The sequence below is a fragment of the Stegostoma tigrinum genome, chromosome 1 (genome assembly GCF_030684315.1).
Source record: "Stegostoma tigrinum isolate sSteTig4 chromosome 1, sSteTig4.hap1, whole genome shotgun sequence".
NCBI classification, from domain to species: Eukaryota; Metazoa; Chordata; class Chondrichthyes; order Orectolobiformes; family Stegostomatidae; genus Stegostoma; species Stegostoma tigrinum.
In genome coordinates this window covers 115,164,908-115,177,376 of record NC_081354.1, presented here as the reverse complement: position 1 = coordinate 115,177,376, position 12,469 = coordinate 115,164,908, and the positions used below count along the sequence as shown (strand labels likewise).

At 42.9% G+C, this 12,469-nt stretch overlaps 1 protein-coding gene across 1 annotated transcript in view; it reads left to right on the top strand.

Moving 5' to 3' along the window:
- The window catches only part of LOC125452079 (general transcription factor IIE subunit 1-like), a 42,387-nt gene that overhangs the window by 14,415 nt on the left and 15,503 nt on the right, over positions 1-12,469 (top strand). The window lies entirely within an intron of this gene.

The window sequence follows — 12,469 nt, the reverse complement described above, 5'->3', positions numbered from 1 at the left end:
AGGCGAACTCCAGGATTTTGATAGTGAAGTAACAGTTCCAAGTCAGGATGGTGTCTGGTTTGGAGCGTAAATTTTCTGGTGGCATTCCCATGTATCTGCTGCCCTTTGCCCTTTCCCCTTCTAGGTGATAGAGGCTATGGGATTTGAAAGGCATTGCCATAGGTGCCTGGGTGAGTTAATGCTATGTATCTGTGTAGATGCTACACACTGCTGCTGTCGTGAGATTGGTACCTCACCCAGCACTTTCAATTCATTGGGCTGTTTTTGTCCAGTGCCACAACTTGAAGGAAGAGTGCACTGATTATCATGACCCACTGATCCATAAACCATCTCAATGTCTAAAATCAAAATTGGATGACCAAAGTGACTAGTATTTAGGACAAAAAGTAATTCATGTCAGATTACATCAGTAACAGAAACATTTGTTACCATAAATTACTCTTTTTTTTTTTTTGTTTAAGCTTTCAATCTCCCTCACTACAACAACTCGGTTTGTTTACAATTTATTTCCTGGCAGTTGTATGTTCTAATTTATTAGAAAAAAAACTTTTTTAGGGAGCTTGTACATTATAATAAATATTTTTGGGCAATCCAAAGAGAAGGCATCATCGAAGCTATATTAAAGACAGGCCTATGCTGGTGTGGGTAATATTTTAGTATGGATAAAGGATTGCCTAATGATTAGATAGTTGGGATAAGGGGACATTTTCAGCATGGTATCCTGTAACTGGAGGAGTAACATCTGGGATCAGGGTAGTGTCCACAACTATTTTCAGTACAATAATGAAGTAGATTATTGTACAATTATTAGCTTGTTTGTGGATTATAAACCTGGATGAGGATGCAAGTAGTGAAGGTAACAACACAATATCTACAGAGGGTCACACATATGTCATAGAATCCCTACAATGTGGAAACTGGCTCTTCAGCCCGAGTCCACACTGACCCTCTCAGGATCTAACCCAGACTGATCTCCACCCACCCCCCATTTTAGCCACCTAATCTACGCATCCTTGAACAAAATGGGCAATTTAGCACGGCCAATCCACCTAGCCTGCACATCTTGGACTGTGGGAGGCTTGGAGGGTCGGTGTGGGCTTGTTAGACCAAAGAGCCTGCTTCCACACTAGAGGGATTCTGTGATATTCTATGATATGATGAAGTATTTTTTTTTCCTGAAGGTAGTGAACTCTTTTCCATAGTGGGCTGTTGTAGCTGGGCCTTTTTAAGTATATTCAAGGCTGAGACATCTTTTTTAATCAGAAAGGGAACTAAGGGGTTATGAGGAATAAGGCAGGGATTATCAGATCAGCCAGTTTCTCAAATTTGGGGTAGACTTGATGGGCTGAATGGTCCACTGCTGCTTCTATGTATTATGCTTTTTGAGGTTTAAGGTATTTACAGTAAATACCCTTTCCTACCCATTAACTAGAGATTTCCACTTTGACTCAAAACACTGCTCTACCAACTAAGCAATGTCACTGCCCTGACCAGCACTTACACATACCCCAGCTTTTTTGCCCAGTGCCACTTTTTTGGACGAGACTTCCTAAAATTTAAAGTCCTAGTTTGTTTTGAAGGTGCCAGGGAATATGAACTTCCTGTATTTTTGAAAGAGGTGAGCTTTTTTTCCCTAGGAGGCATTCCCTTGACTTCTAAAATTTAAGTTGCTTCTAACCCATTTGTGGAACATTGCAGTGCATAATTATAGTTGCTAATTCAAAAACAAAAAATTCTCATGGAACATGGGTGTTGCTGGCTGGGCAGCATTTATTGTCCATTCCTAGTCGCCATTGAGAAGATCATGGTGAGCTGCCTTCACAAACTGAAGCCTGCATGCAGTAGGTAGGTTCTCAATGCTGTTTATGGGAGGAATTCCCAGGATTTTGAGCCAGCAACCGGTGAAGGAATGGCAATATATTTCCAAGTCAGGATGATGTGTGGCTTAGAGGGGAACTTGCAGGTGGTTGTGTTTCCACGTGTCAGCTGCTCTTGTCCTTTTGTTGTGGTAGTCATGGGCTTGGAAGGTTCTGTCTAAGGATCTTTGGAAAATTTCTACAGTAGTGGCCACAGTAGTGGTTTGCATGGTGTCAGACTTTCAGTGTTGCAACTGCATTTATCCAGGCAAATTGAGAGTATTCCATTGTGCCGCTGACTTGTGCCTTGTCGATGGTGGACAGGCTTTGTGGAGCCAGGAGGGGAGTTGCGTGTTGCAGCATTCCTGGCTTCTAACCTGCTATTGTCACTGCTACCAATATAGCAAGTCCAGTTCCAGTTTCTGGTCAGTGGCAAACCCCAGGATGTTTGGAACAAAACCCAAAGTTGCTGAAAAAGCTCCGCAGGTCTGGCAGCATCTTTGGAGGAGAAAACAGTTAACGTTTCAGGTCTGGTAGCCCTTCCTCAGAACCCCAGGATGTTTGGGCTGAGGCATCAGCAATATTAAGTTTGTTGGGGGATTTGGTGATGGTAGTACTATTGAATGTGAAAGGACAGTGGTAAGATAGCCACTATTCAGTATTTGTTACTTGCCACATTTTGGCTCAGTTAGATGAGTGTTGTAGCTATATTAGAACAGTTTGACTAGGGGAGCTGTTGGGGACTAGTGGAGGAGGTTGAGATGGATCATCCTCTCACCATTTCTGGCTGAAGATTGTTGCGAATCCTTCAACTTTCTTAACTAATGTTCTGGGCTTTTCCATTGAAAATGAGAAAGGAATGTCCTCGGGTGAGGTTGTTTTTAGTAGTGCTTTGTTTTATGTTGCTATTATGTCATTTTTATATAGCTCTGAAAGGGTTAATACTGACAAATGCCTTGAGTACCATCCACTATATTGTCATAGACTCGTGGGTCAAACTCCTTAAGCTCTTTGAAGGGGTGAGATTTCTGGTCCTTGTTCACCGTCACAATATCCATCAAAGTAACCTATGACTGGATGGGCACATGTGATGAGCTGTATTTTCTTCACTACAAGAGATTCTCAGTCATCCAGAAAATGAGTTCCTCTACCACAGAATAGGAAGCAGCTTCTGAAGTTTGCTACACTGGCAGCATCGAAGTTCAGGAACAGCAGCTCTGATGTAAGTGGGCTGGCATGCTCAGACAACATAATAGGCCCAAAATTATTTCTCCCTAAGCTAATGAAGAGGAAGCACAGTAATTGAAATTTAACTTTTTTTGCATGTTACTTTCTGCATGCCCTTGTTTCCCATAAAGAAACGATACATCCTCTACTGCTGTCCTGCCAGCTGTACCACCTCGACATTCCTAAATTCTTACAAATCCCTTCTTTGTTGGAGGGAAAAGGGGAACACTAGTAGTGTACAGCACTGCCTTGTGTACAAAGCTGACGTGTTGTGTCGTTGCAAGCAGTGGTTTCTGCTTCTTGAATGAAAATTTTAAATTTAGAGTTGTCTTTTTGTACTTGAGCAGAGTTTCTGATTTTTGGGTTAGATAAGGATACGTGTTAAAGATGAAATTGTAGTTACAAAACAATATGAAGCTGCCATCGTTTCTCCTGTCTATCCCAGTATATTGAAGGAGGCACAAGGACAAGTTGCTGGAGCATTAATAGACAGCTTTGTATCCTCATGGCTGCAAGTGAGGTCCCAGTGACTATTCTCCCGTCCTATATTATCCCATTGTTAAAGAAGGGTAACAAGGAAAATCGTGGAAATTACAGGCCTGAGAGGCTCGTGTCAGTGGTAGGGAAATTACTGGAAAAGATTCTTGGACAAGATCCAGGTGCAATCGGAAGCATTGGATTTATTACTGATGGATTGCGTGGGTTTTGTGCGGTGGTGGATGTGCCTCGTAGCTGATTTGAGGGGTTTTTTTTTGTTTGAGGAGGTAATAAAGATGCTTGATGGAAAAGTTTTTTTTTTGTCTACATGGACTTCAGTAAAGCTGTTTTAAAAGGTCCCTCATGCTAGATTTGGTACAAAAGGTGAAGTTACATGATGTCAGGGTGAGCTGGCAAGACACATCTGTCATAGGAGATGGAGGGTAGTGGTACAAAGATGCTTTTTTGGAATGGAGGGCTGTGACTAGTGCTGATCCACTGGGATCAGGGCTAGGACCTCTGTTTATTACCTACATAAGTGATTTGGAGGACAATGAAGCTGGTCTAAATAGTAAGTTTGTGGATGATACAAAGATTGGTGCTGTTGCAGAGTGAGGAGGATTGTCAGAGGACACAACATGATATATCAGTTGGAGGCATGAGCAGAAAAGTGGCAGGTGGGGTTTAATCTGTACAAATGAGGTGATGTGTTCTGGAAGGTCAAGCAGCGGTGAAATTATACAGTGAATGGCAGAACCCTTAGCAGATTTGATATGCAGAGGGATCTGGGTGTGCAGGTCCACAGATCACTGAAGGTGGCAGCGTAGGTGGATAATGTTGTGAAAAAGGCTAATGGTATGCTTGCAGTCATTAGCAGGGGCATGGAGTATAAGGATAGGCAAGTTATGCTGCAGCTTTATAGAACTTTGGTTAGGCCATACTTGGAATATTGTATACAGTTCTAGTCATTACACTAACAGAAGGATGTAGACACTTTGGAGAGGGTACAGAAAAGGTTTACCAGGATGTTGCTTGGCATGGGGGATTTTTAGCTATGAAGAAAGGTTGGGTAGACTGGTTTTGTTTTCACTGGAATGCAAGAAGTTTATAAGATTGTGACTGACTGGCATGGACCAATAGAAAGTATGAGGGTTTTTCCCAGGGTGGAGGGGTCAATTACTAGGGACTGTGGAATGACATGAGGCAAATTTTTCACACAAAGGGTGGCGAGTGCTTGGAATGAGCCGCCAGAAGTGGCGGAAGCAGACACAAACAGCAGCATTCAAGAAGCACCTGGGCAAATATGTGAATAGGAAGGGAATAGAAGGATACAGATCCGGTAAGTGAAGACAGCTTTAGTATGGAAGGACCAAATGGGGCAGCGTAGGCTTGGAGGGCCAAAGGGCCTGTTTGTCGTCATCGTCTCTGTCTTTTTTTGGCATATACTGCCAAAACACATCTTGGTGCAGCATGTATCTCTGCAGATAAACGTGTATGTCACCAAATTTCTGTACTTGAATCAGTTTTGAAGTTAAAGACTTTTCTGGCAACTATAAAACTCTCACTGTCAGGTTCGTGGTTGTGAAAATGACTGAACAATGCAGTAGCTTTCCCATCATTTCGATAGAAATGTTGGTTTTTTTCCTTTTTTTAATTCTTGTGAATTGGCCTGTTGAGTGACTGAGTGAAGGGAATTGGGGATTTAGACTCATTAACAACATTTTATGGTTCACTCCACAGCACATGGACTGCAATGGTTTAAGAAGGCAGCTCCTCGCCACCCTTGCACGGGTAACTATGGATGGGCAACAAATGTTGGCCAGTCAGCAACTCCCACGAGTGAATTTAAATTCAAAGGTTTTTAACCTGCTCTGGCTAGTAGAGCACTGCTGATTTATTTTTGTTTTTACAATTTTATCAAAATACCACAAGCATCAAGCTCCCATTTCTAGCCTGTTTCCAAAGCACTCAACCTAATTTTCATAAACTGGAAGACTATCTCTTTTTCTAAATCCGTTACTAGCATATACTGTCTAAAACCTGTCCTCTGCTCCTCATTTCAATCTGAGGGGAAGTGGACTTAGTGTGATATCATAACTTATCTATTGAAGTCTTTTTGGTATAGAAGAAGATGAAGAAAATAAATGTACAGAAGAAATCCTCTGCCCCAGGGCCTGCTCCAATAAGATTGTGGCTGACCTGATTTTACTCCATGATAATAAAATGAGGCTGGATGAACACAGCAGGCCCAGCAGCATCTCAGATTTTACTCCATGCTCCTTCCTAAAATCCCAAGCTTTCATCACCTTGCTTTTCAAGAATCTGACACCTGCTATTTGAAAAATAGTCTAGACTCTTCCTCAAGGCAGTGGAAAGAGGGTCAAAGACTCGACCGTCAGTCATGAGCTGTCTTAAATGGGTGACAATTTATTTTTAAACAGTGGCCATTAGCTCTAGGCTCTTTCAGGAGGAAACATCCTCTCGAAATCTACCCTATCAAGAATCCTTGATTGTCTGCCATTGGGGTCTGTCTTATTTGAATCCAGTCACCTTGTAATCTTAACTGCAGAGGGTACATCTGTCTGACCTTTCTGTCATAAAACAACCTATCCATTCCACATATTAGTCTAATAGTTCTGCTCTGAACTGCTCCCAATATACCCTTTAAATCTTGGAGGGGACAAAAAAACTTCCTGAAATAAGGTGACCAGTACTGTGCATAGTATTCCAGATGTAACCACCTATTTCATTCTCTGTGCAATAAACCAATATTTTACTAGCTTTTGTAGTTACTGTTCCTGCATACTACTGATGCATAGACCATAAGATATAGGAGCAGAAATAGGCCATTTGAAACCAGAGTCTGCTCTGCCATAGAGTTATAGAATTGGTACAGCATGGAAACAGACCTTTTTGGTCCAAATTGTCCATGCTGACCAGACATCCAAAATTAATCCAGTCCCATTTGCCAGCTCATGTCCCACATCCCTCTTAAACCATTCCAGATGCCTTTTAAATGTAAGTGAACTGGCCCCGGCAGCTCATTCCATACACGCATCACCCTCTATGTAGAAAAAGTTGTCCCAAGGGTCCCTTTTTTACATCTTTCTCCTCCCTCACCTTTAAACCTTTTGCCCTTTTTAGTTTTCCTCACCCCAGGGAAAAGACCTTGGCTATTCACCCCACCTTTGCCCCGCATGATTTTATGCACCTCTATAAAGTCATCCTTCAGCCTTTGCCTCTCCAGGGAAAAATAGCTCCAGTCTATTCAGCCTCTACCTATAGCCTGAAACCTCCACCCCTGGCAACATCCTTTGTAAATATTTTTTTCCCCAAGTTTCACAATGTCCTCCCAATAGCAGGGAAACCAAAACTGTACACAGTATTCCAAAGTGGCCTAACTAATCTCCTGTACAGCTGCAACATGACCTTCTAACTCCTGTACTCTATGCACTGATTAAAAGCAAAGCATACCAACTGCCACCTTCACTACCCTGTCCACTTGTGACTCCACTTTCAAGGAACTGTAAACCTGCACTCTAAGGTCTCTTTGTTTACCAAGCCACCATCCACCACTTTCTGTCGTCCATCTTCCAGCCAGTTCTGTATCCAAATGGCTAGTTCTCCCTGTATTCCATGTGATCTAACCTTGTTAACAGGACTACCATTCAGAACCTTGTCAAATGGACATCAGTAAGGCATAGGTCACGTCCACTGCTCTGCCTTCATCTATCCTCTTTGTTACTTCTTCAAAAAACTCAATTTTGTGAGATGACGTGATTTCCCAAACACACAGCCAAGTTGACTATCCCTAATCAGCCCTTCCCTTTCCAAATATATGTAAATCCTGTCCCTCAGAATCCCCTCCAACTTGCCTACCACCAATGTCAGGCTCACGGCTGTATAGTTCCCTGGCTAGTTTTGAGAAGATTTGTAGCTCAGGTTGAGTTCTGGATGTGAGTTTGCTCACTGAACTGGAAGGTTAGTTTTCAGACGTTTCGTCACCATTCTAGGTAACATCATCAGTGAGCCTCTGATGAAGTGCTGATGTTATATCCTGCTTTCTATTTATCTGTTTAGGTTTCCTTGGGTTGGTGATGTCATTTCCTGTTCTCTTTCTCAGAGGGTGGTAGATGGGCTCCAAATCAATGTGTTTGTTGATGGAGTTCCGGTTGGAATGCCATGCTTCTCGGAATTCTCGTGCATGTCTCTGTTTGGCTTGTCCTAGGATGGATGTGTTGTCCCAATCAAAGTGGTGTCCTTCCTCATCTGTGTGTAAGGATACTAGTGATAGTGGGTCATGTCGTTTTGTGGCTAGTTGATGTTCATGTATCCTGGTGGCTAGCTTTCTGCCTGTTTGTCCAATGTAGTGTTTGTCACAGTTCTTGCAAGGTATTTTTTAAACAAAACAAACATCATCTACAAAAAATAAAAAATACTTTGCAAGAACTGTGACAAACACTACATTGGACAAACAGGCAGAAAGCTAGCCACCAGAATACATGAACATCAACTAGCCACAAAACGACATGACCCACTATCACTAGTATCCTTACATACAGATGAGGAAGGACACCACTTTGATTGGGACAACACATCCATCCTAGGACAAGCCAAACAGAGACATGCACGAGAATTCCGAGAAGCATGGCATTCCAACCGGAACTCCATCAACAAACACATTGATTTGGAGCCCATCTACCACCCTCTGAGGAAAAGAACAGGAAATGACATCACTAACACAGGAAATGACATCACCAACCCAAGGAAACCTAAACAGATAAATAGAAAGCAGGACATAACACCAGCGCTTCATCAGAGGCTCACTGATGATGTTACCTAGAATGGTGACGAAATGTCTGAAAACAAAGCTTCCAGCTCAGCGAGCAAACTCACATCCAGTTCCCTGGCTTTTCCTTACTACTTTTCTTGAATTGTGGCACCATGTTAGCCAATCTCCCAGCATCTCACCTGAGCGAGAGGCCCATCAATTACTTCCCTTGCTTCCCACAGAATTCTAGGGTATACCTGATCATGTCCTAAGCATCTGTCCAGTGTAATGCATTTTAGGATGTTCAGCACCACCATCTCTGTAATATAGACATCTTTCAAGATGTTGCAATTTAATTCCCCCATGTTCTTTATCTTCCACATCCTTCTCCACAGTAAACACTGATGCAAAATACTCGTTTAGTATCTTCCCCCATCTCCTGATCTTTTAAGGGGCCCTATTCTGTACCTAGTTGCTGTTTCGTCCTTAATGCATTTGTAGAATTCCTTTGGATTCTCCTTAACCCTATTTGCCAAAGCTATTTCATGTCCCCTTTCTGCCCTCTTGATTTCTCTCGGGTGTAAAATTGATTTATGACTGATCTGCTTCTCATTATCCTCCTGCCATCTCCCTGTTAAACCGTGATCCCCTTACCATTTAAAGAAACTATCTATCTCTGGCTTAAATACACTCCATGATTTGGCTTCAAGCCTTCTGTGGCAATAAGTTCCACAGATACACTGTCCTCCTAGCTGAAAAGATTCCTGCCCATCTCAGTTTAGAAGTTGTTCCTACATTTGAGGTGTGCCCTCTGGTCCAGGTGTTTCCCACTAGCAAAAACATCCTCTCCACATCCACTCTATCCAGGCCTCTTGGTGCTTTTAAAATGTAATTAATACTCTCCACATCTAAACTTTTCCCGTCTCCTTGTAAATTCCATCAAATACACATCCAGAGTCAACAAGCACCGTTCATGTCCAGGATTATCCTTGTAAATCTCCTTTGGAACTCCTCCTAGGCCAGTACATCCATCCTTAGATGTGGAGTCAAAAATTACTCAATATTCCAAATGCAGTTTGACCAGAGCCTTGAACAGTAGTTGATCCGTGCTCTTGTATTCTAGCCTTCTCACAATGAATGCTCATATTGCATTCACTTGCTGAACTGCCAGCTGAGCCTGTTTCTTAACTTTGAGTATCCTGAACTAAGATTCCCTAGTCCCTTTTGTGCTTCAGATTCCTGAAGCCTTACCCTGTTTTAGAAAATTGTTGACACCGTCTCTTCTGACCGAAATACATAACCTCATACTTTACCTGCATTGTATTCCTTCTGCCACCTCTTTGCTACCTCCGCTGTCCATATCCTTCTGCAGCTTCCCCATATCCTGAACACTACCTCTTTCTCCCCACCCCCCCAATCTGTCTTTGCCATCTGCAAACCCAGCAGCATTGCCCTTAGTTCCATCATTTGGTAACGTATAACAAATAGTTATGTTGCCAACACAAACCTCTGTGGAACTCCATCAAGGGCTGCTGTCCTGAAAAAGACCCCTTATCCCTACTCTCTCCTAGCTGCCAGTCAGCAAATCCTCTGTCCATGACAAGGTACTGGCATGAATGCCAAGGGCTCTTCATCATCTTATTTTGTAGCCTCCAGCACTGCATTATCAAAGGCCTTTTGGAAATTCAAATAGATCACGTTCACTAGCTCTCCTTTTGTCGAACTTGCTTGTTATCTCCTCCAAGAATTCTACCTGACATGTGAGGCATGAATTCCCTTTCGAAGCTGTGCTGACTCAGCCCTATTTTAGCATTCACCTCCAAGCACTCTGCAATCTCCTCCTCAATGGTCTCTAAAATCTTACCAATGATTGAGGTCAGGCTAGCAGCCTAAAAGTTGGTATCTTCTGCCACCTTTTTAAACGGGGGTGTTACATTAGCCATTTTCTAGTACTCTAGGACGTTCCCTGACTCCAGTGATTTCTGAGAGAGATCGCCACCAATACCTCCACGATGTCCTCAGCTACTTCAATCAGAACACTGGGTTGTAGCGTTTCCGGTCTGAGGGATTTATCCATATTCAGACATTTTCAGCTTCCTTAGTGACAGTCACTTAACTCCCCTCTGCACCTTGCTCTAAATTGTGGTCTGCCACTGGTATTTTTTTTAGCCATGAAGACTGAGGCAATGCACCTATTCAGTTTCTTTGCCATTTTTTTTTTGTTCCCCATTACTCCTACTCCAGCCTCACTTTTACAGCAGTCCAATATCTACTCGTGCCTCCTTATTATATACAATCCAAAAATACTTTGCAATCTCCATTTTTACTACTAGCTAGCTTACTGTCGTCACCTTGGATTCTTTTTCAAAAGTCTGCCGGCTTTTAAAGGTTTCTGTCTTTATGCTTTCCCTGAGTTCCCTTGTCAGCCACTGTTGCTGTGTCCTTCCCTTAGTATTTTTCTTCTTCCTTGGGATGAATTTCGCTGTCCCCCTCAAATGACGATCTGAAATTTCTGCCATTGCTGTTCCACTGTCTTCCTGTCCAATCGACTCAGACCAGCTCCTCCCTTGTCTTTGTAGTTACTTTCACTTAATTGTAACATTTGTGATTTCAGCTTTTCACACTCAAACTGCAGGGTCAATTCTATCATATTATTACTGTCACTGACCAGGGAGATTCTTTCATCTTGGACTCCCTAATGTATGCCTCATTACACATCAGCAAATCCAAAATTCTCTGTTCCCTAGTGGGCTGTACTGCAAACTGCTTCCAAAAAACCCACCTCATTGTCATTCCACAAAAGCCTTTTCTTGATCTGGCACCAACCTCATTTTCTTTCTCTCCAGCCCACCTGCATATTTAAGACCCCATGATTACTACAATAGTGCTTTTCATTCAAGCCTTTTCTTTCTGCCCCATTATCCTGATTATTGCTAGCAGGCTTGTACATAACTCCCATCAAGGTCGTCTTTTCCCATTAGAGTTCCTCAACTCTACCAATCGATTCTATGCTTCCAACCTTCTATGACTTGCTATTGATCATAATTTCTTATGAGATAACCCCACCTCTGCCTAAAATAACAAGGTGTAGAGCTGGATGAACACAGCAGGCCAAGCATCATCAGAGGAGCAGGAAAGCTGACGTTTCAGGCCTAGACCCCCACCCCCCCTCCAGAAATGGGGGGAGGGGAAGGGGGTTCTAAAATAAATAGGGAGAGAGGGGGAGGTGGATGGAAGATGGAAAAAGGAGAAGATAGGTGGGGAGGAGACACAGGTCAAAGAGGTGGGGATAAAGCCAGTAAAAGTGAGGAGTCAGGGAGGGGGATAGGCCAGTCCAGAGAGGATGGATTACCTGGGTTGCTTCAGGACATGTTCGAGCAGTTTCAAGGCCGAAGAGATTACGAGAGAGTTGCAGTGGGAGAGAGATCCATTGAGGTCTTTCCAGAAGGAGGAGGGTAACTTCTTTTAAAGGTAGGCATCCCTCTCTGCCTGCGCGCTCTTTTCTTCAATGGGATGCATATCCTTGGATGTTTAGTTCCCTGGCCAGATCCTTGCAGCCACATCTGTGGTCACAACATCCTACATGCACATTCAAATCTGCATTAGCTCACTTACCTTGTTTTGTATACTGTGTCTTTAAGTGCAACACCCTCAGTCCTGCATAGCTTGCCCGCTTCTAGATTTTCCCTTTATCTGCTATGCCTCGTTAGATTCCTGAATCTTTCCAACTAGTTTGAAGTCCTTGCAATCACTCTCTCACCCTCTATGTATAGCCTTTCTGCTTGGATCAGTTCAGATAGAGTCAGTCCCAGAACTGATGCCAGTGCCCCATGAAATGGAACCTCTGTAGTGGAGTCAGCCTCGTTAGGGACATTTAAGTGGCTATTAGGTCAGCATATGGATGATAGTATAAGGTAGGGGTTGAGGTTAGATAGACCTTAGGATTAGGGCAAAAGTTCAGCACAACATTGTGGGCCGAGGGGGCTGTACTGCGCTGTACTGTTCTATGTTTTCTTTTGTACAGCACTCCTTTAGCCACATGTTTGTTTTCCTAATCTTTGCTGATTTGCACAAGGCTCATAATCGAGACATTACAACCGTCTGAGATCTTGTTTATAAACTTTTTTTTCTAATTCTG